Here is a 6,909-nt window from a genome sequence, read left to right as displayed (position 1 = left end):
ATCGACTTGCACTTTGAAAGTCTTAAGAATATATTTCTTTGTTTATTTTTTATGTTGGTTACTACTAAATTTATTTATATTGCTCATATTGTTTAAATGGATTAATTTTGGTATTATTTGATATCTAAATGATTTTATCTGCTTAATTTTACTAATATAAAAGGATTTACAAATGAGATGCTTATATAAATGTATGGGAGATATACCTTCCTCGCTTTTGAGAAAATGATGAAGAAAACCTTACTCAACCTTTAATTGATCTCAATGTTTGCATTCATAAAATTAGCTTTTGTCATGAGGATGTCCTTATGAATTTTTTTATGATGTTTTTGAAGGGAGACATTAGATGATGGTATAGGAGAATTCCTCTTACTAGTATCTCCTCCCTGAGAGATTTTCATTCTATTTTTCATGAACATTATGCAAATATGTTTCCAATAGAATCACTTTATAATAACAATTGTAATTTAGATGAATATGCTAATTTAGAATTTCATGAAATCCCATGTTATGATAGTGATGAAGAGAAGTTATTCTAAGGTTTTTATAATAAATATGAAATTTTAAGTTTGCAAGATAATTACAAGTTTGATTTGAGGAAATAGGTTTATATTCCTTTTCTTTGCAAACTAAATGTTCCATTGAACATGATATCATAGAATATGAAAAGGAATATATGTGTTTTGAGAAACCTAAAAGTCTTATAACTAATGTTTATTTTGAGTTATTCCTATCCCCTATCCCTAATCATAATAATAATTTTTTTTTTTTGAAGAAAGCCATTTTGAGGAGGAGAAGTCTATAAAACTTGATCTGAAAAATCTACAGTATATGTGGTTATGCACCACAATGATCAATTGATCAAGCTTCTTTTGAAATGGTGATTCTGTCTCTTGATCATCTTCAGAAGAAGTGGTACATGGTAATATTTTGAGTAGTTATGATTTCATTTCACATGAAATTTATGCCTACTATTTCAAACCAATGATATATGACGAATACAAAGATGAACCATTAAATCCCTCTTGCAATCTTGAAATATATGATAACCTTCTTAGAAGTGTAAATTTTTTATCATTGTTTTATTATGATCATTTTAATCCTAATACTGAACATGTTAATGATAACTATATTGTATAATAGACATATTATGCACTGGACCTTATGGCCATTAATGTGTTGAACTTTATTGTTGTCTTTTTATTTTCAAATTGTAATATGACTAACCTAATGAAAATATAGGATAGCCATGAGACAGAGATATATGCAAATATTTCTCATGAAAAAATTATTGACATTTAAGGGTTTTGTCCATTAGATGTTTATATAGGGCTACATGATTTCATTAAAGAATGGATGAATAATTTTTTTGAGAAATTTTCTTCATGTTATCAATCATATATTTTCATATTCCTTGAAGGCTTCATAAACAAATTTTTTCCCTACTTCTTTCAATAGTTGAACATATTACTATTTTTGATAGGTATGAAGCCCAAAGTTAGGAAATATGCAACTAGAAATCTTTTAAGTTGGTTGCATTGACTTTATGATTTCTGTAAACAAATTTTCTATTAAAACCACATGTGAATATAAATTGTGTACATAAATAAACATTTCACAATTTGACTACATATATTTTGTCGATCTTAAACTTAGGTTAAATAAATATGAAATCCTAACATCTTAAAAACCTTAGGTGATCTGTGTAAGAATGAGCCAAGGATTGAACATATTTTCGTAGTATAAATCATTATGATGAGTCTAGGAAATATCATTAATGGTTTTTTTCATACCATTAGATTAAAGGGTAATTAATTTTTTCAAAAATGGCTTAGACAAAATCGCTCTACTAGTTTCAAAGTTCATGTTGAGCATTTGTTTGGATCACATCTTTAGTTTAATGTACTTCTTACACATGAATATCAATAGAGATTATATTACCTTATGGGTAAAATATTTATAAACATGAGATATGATATTCATAAATTATAATAATACCGAGGCGAGTTGTTATATTAGTTATTTATAAATATACTCCATGCATGCGACCTTCCTTAATCACCACACTATTCTTGACTAATAGAGACTAATCATTTTTCAAAATGGGGGAAGAACAAATCTGTTTGGGCTATGGATGCTCATTAGCAGCGGAGAAATATCTATGGTATTAAGTTATCCTAATGTGTAATCATTCCATAATCAGTTAAGTTGCTTCAAAGACGGTCATGCTGATATCTCAGTATGGGCTATGAACACTCACTCACATTACAAGAAGCTAAGTGGTATTAGATGTAGTTTTTAACCCTGTACATAAATTACCTAGAAACAAATTCTTAAAAGTAGAAAATAAACAATGACGAGAATATAAAACAAATAAAAAGATATTTTCCCTTGGATCTGAAAATTGGGACTACCAAATTGATTTTTCATTATGTTCATTTCAATGTTACGATATATATATATATATATATATATATATATATATATATATATATATATATATATATATATATATATATATATATATATATATATATATATATATATATATATATATATATATATATATATATATACATGTCGAAGCATTCATAAACCCTAGTCCATTAAACCTAGATTAGAACATAATTGTAGTTTGTAGCACCAATACCCTTCATGTCGAATTTGGAGGACAATTGGGTCTTCAAATCCTCGATAAATTATTTGTCATTTCCAATCAACAACATATCATCCACATAAAAGACGAGATAAATAACATGGCTACCAATTAATTTTAAATACAAACAATGATCTTCTTTTCTTCTCGTGAGGCCAAGTCCTCGTATATATATATATCAAATTTCTGGTGCCACATCCTCGGTGATTGTTTTAACCTATACAAAGATGTTTTTAATTTGCATACCATTTATTTCTTTCCCTTCACTGCAAAGCATTCATGTTGCTTCATGTAGATATCTTTTTCTAGAACCCCATGAAGAAATGTTGTCTTCACATCTATCTATTCTACCTTCAAATCAAAAGAAATAACAATAGATAAAAGTAATATAATAGAAGCTACTTTGGTAACAGGAGAAAAAACATCACCAAAATCAATTCCTGACATTTGGGAATAACCTTTTGCTACCAGCCAAGCTTTTCATTTCTCCAACTTGCCTCCTACACACATCTTCTTTTTAAAAACCCATTTTCTTCCAATGGGTTTCCTTCTAGCCGACAACTCCGCCATATCCAAATCCTCATTATTGTCCAAAGATGCCATTTCATTAACCATGGCCTCTTTCCATATTTTTCCATCCTTTGAATCTACAGCCGACCTGATAGTTCTAGGATCATCATTAGCAATAGATAAAGAAAAATTTGAATAGAAAGTAGATGGATTATACCTTTCTAGGTTCCTTCTTTATCAAACTGATCTTCTCACAACTACATTTTGTGGCTCTTCATCTTTTGATTCTTGTTCTGCTGTAGATTATGATTCTTTCTCCTTTAGATCAAACTCTATCTGCTCAAGTTCCTTTGGCAAGCCTTCATGTTTAATAACATATTTCATCTCTCTAAACACCACATCTCAGATGTACACAACCTTCCTTGTTTCTGGGTTCCATAACTTATAACCTTTTGAACCATCCTTACACCCAATAAAGATGCCCCTTTCATATTTACTATCCAAATTAGTTCTTTTATCCTTTGCAACATGTCCATATGCATCACAACCAAATACCCTTATATTTGAAAGAGATGAATTCTTACCAGTCCATACCTTATGTGGAGTCTTATCCTCCAATGTTGATGGAGGTGATCAATTAACCAGGTAACATGTAGTCTCCACCGCCTCTACATAAAATTCTTGTCCTAACCCAACACCACTAAGCATGCTTCTTTCCTTTTCCATCAACATCTTGTTCATTATTTCTGAAACTCCATTTTTTTGAGGTGTGTATAGAGTAGTATTATGTAATTTAATGCCACACCTGTTACAGAACTCTTCAAATCCCTTTTTGCAAAACTCTCCACCATTATCTGTCCTCAACACCTTTATCCTCTTCTCTGTCTAGTCTTCCACCAAAGCCCTAAATTCTTTAAGCCTATCAAAGAATTTAGATTCATTCCTGAGGTAATACAACCATATATTCCTTAAGAAGTAGTCTATAAATGATACATAGTACACAAACTTACCCAGCGATGGAACCGAAACAGGTCCAAACACATCGTTGTGCACAAGCTCTAATATCCCTTTTGCCCTCTTAGCACCAAAGGAGAAACTCACTCGATTCTGCTTCCCGTATACATAATGTTCATAGAAATCGAAATCTAGAGAGAAATTATACATAACTTGTACCATACCATTACCATGAAGTATTCAAAGGCCCTTCTCTCCAATATCTTCGAGCCTTTGATGCCATAGCATGGTATTTTCTCGAGAGATGACTATATTTTCTACTCTATTTTTAGGAACCACATAATTGTTGTACCAATCAATAACAATACTACCCAAAAGCTTGTATAGAGTGCCAATCCAAACTCCTCTAATTAATACCAATGCTCCTTGAACCATCTTACATGTATCTTTGTCAAACATTATTTTTACTCTTGCATCATCCATTTTGCTTACAGAAATCAGAGTTTGGCTAATGCAGGAATATGCAGAACACCCAGAAGTGTTTTAATCCTTCCACCTTGTAACTTCATCTTGACTTTTCCATGTCAAAACATTCTAGGCTTCCTATTATCCCTTAAGAAGACATCACAACCATCATATTTCTCATACTCAGAGAACCACTCCCTATGGGGAGTGAAGTGAAAAGATGCACTTGAATCAATAAACTATGCCTCATGATCTGCATGTGTACTTGAAGAAGAAGCCAAGTACACATCCCCACCTTCATCTGAGGTGGTTTTCGCCTCTGCAGGAGGAATATCATAAGATCCCTTTCCTTTCTTGGGAGATTTAGATCTATAATCCATTTTGTAGTTCCCTTCTTTTCTGCATCTCTAACATACCTTTACAGGTTTTCCTAGAGATTTCGATCTCCCTCTAGATTTAGATCTCCCACTTAAGGACTTATTTTTTAGTTTTTATTTTTCTGTTTTGGGACTGTCCTCGTGAAAATAGAGCATCTCCATTATAGCTCTCCATATTTTTCTGTCTCATCTCCTCCGACGGCAAGGATGAGACTATTTCATAAAACTTCAAGGTAGTTGTATTGCTACCTATTGTAATGACTAGACTATCCCATGAATATGATAGACAACAAAGAAAAATGATGCACTTATCTTCATCTGAAATTTTCATATCAAAAAATAACAACTAGCTTACCACAATATTATAGGTGTTTAGATTCTCTATCAACAAGCCTTTATCCTTCATCCTCAGGTTATACAATTTTTTCTGTAGAAATCATTTGTTCACCAGAGACTTAGATTGGTAGAAAGTCCCTAACTTGACCCACAAATCTTGCACCGTATGTTCCCATGATACATTCAATAGTACAAAATCAGAAATACGCAACCATATTATGCTTTTTTTCTTTCGATCAAACTTTGCCCAATCTTATGCTGACATTATCATTGGTTTAGTACCCAGATCTACCATGATTCAATAATCTTTATCCACCAGTAGATCCTCCATAATGATTTTTTAAAACTCAAAACTCCAACCATTAAATTTCTCTATCTCTATCTTTCCATTGCTCACCATCTTCTTTCACCATAAGAATCGATCTTGTAGATCTCCCACTGAACATGGTCTACCACAAGCCCGAGCAATACCCCTCAACAGCAAAGGCGTCCCCTTGAAGCCAAAACAACTATGATACCAAATGTAGGTTCTAACCTTGTAAGGAAATACCTATAAATTAATTCTTAAAAACAAAAAATATATAATGAAGAGAATATAAAACAAATACACAAATATTTTTCCTTGGATTCCAAAACCGAGACTACCAGATTGATTTTTCATTATGTTCCTTTCATTGTTACAATATATATATATATATACATATATACATATATATACATATATATATATATATATATATATATATATATATATATATATATATATATATATATATATATATATATATATATATATATATATATATATATATATATATATATATATCCATATACATACATGCTCAATCATTCATAAAACCCAATCCATTAGCCCTAGATTAGAACATAACCATAGTTCCCTTGACTGGATCTACAAAATACCATGGGCAGAGAACCATCATGTCTAAAACCATGTGCAAAAACCATGCACAAAACCATAGGTAGGTCCGCTCGCCTAATTAGGGTGTAATAAAATATTTCCCGTGGCACTACCCTAGATCTCGTACAGGGGGGTTGTGCCCCCCATGTGACCCCCTTGCTATTCTGGACACAATGAAAAAGTTGGTCTATTTCCCTCTTTGTGGCCCCTCGCTCCCCCCATGCGTGACTGATCATGGAAAGAATATAACACACACCCAACAATCTGCTACTTGTTTCTTTCTTTTCCACACAGGGGGTCACAGGAGAGCTTAGTCATTGGTTCAACCCTGCAACACCCATTGTTTCTCTACACCAAGAAAACTTCTTAGTGCTCACAAACTTCGTCAATGCAACCGCAACATTCTTCAAAGTGTCCACCTTTACCAACAACACATTTCTTTCTTTAACCATATCCCTCAAAAAGTGATACTGAACATCAATGTGCTTTGTCTTTGAATGATAAGTAGGGTTCTTTGCCAAGAAATTTTCACTTTTTCTATCACAGTATAGCCTTATAGCTCAATGTACTAACCCCATACTTGAGCACAATGTATGCAACCAAAATGCTTCCTTGCTTGCATGAGTGGCTGTCATGTATTTTTCTCTTGTAGGTGCCACTACAAACTGTCTCTTACTCATCCAACTGAATGC

The sequence above is a fragment of the Pinus tabuliformis genome, chromosome 4_1, assembly GCF_031772625.1.
Source record: "Pinus tabuliformis cultivar Carrire ecotype Pingquan chromosome 4_1, CPIR1, whole genome shotgun sequence".
In the NCBI taxonomy this organism is placed as follows: Eukaryota; Viridiplantae; Streptophyta; class Pinopsida; order Pinales; family Pinaceae; genus Pinus; species Pinus tabuliformis.
This window is presented reverse-complemented; position numbering follows the sequence as displayed.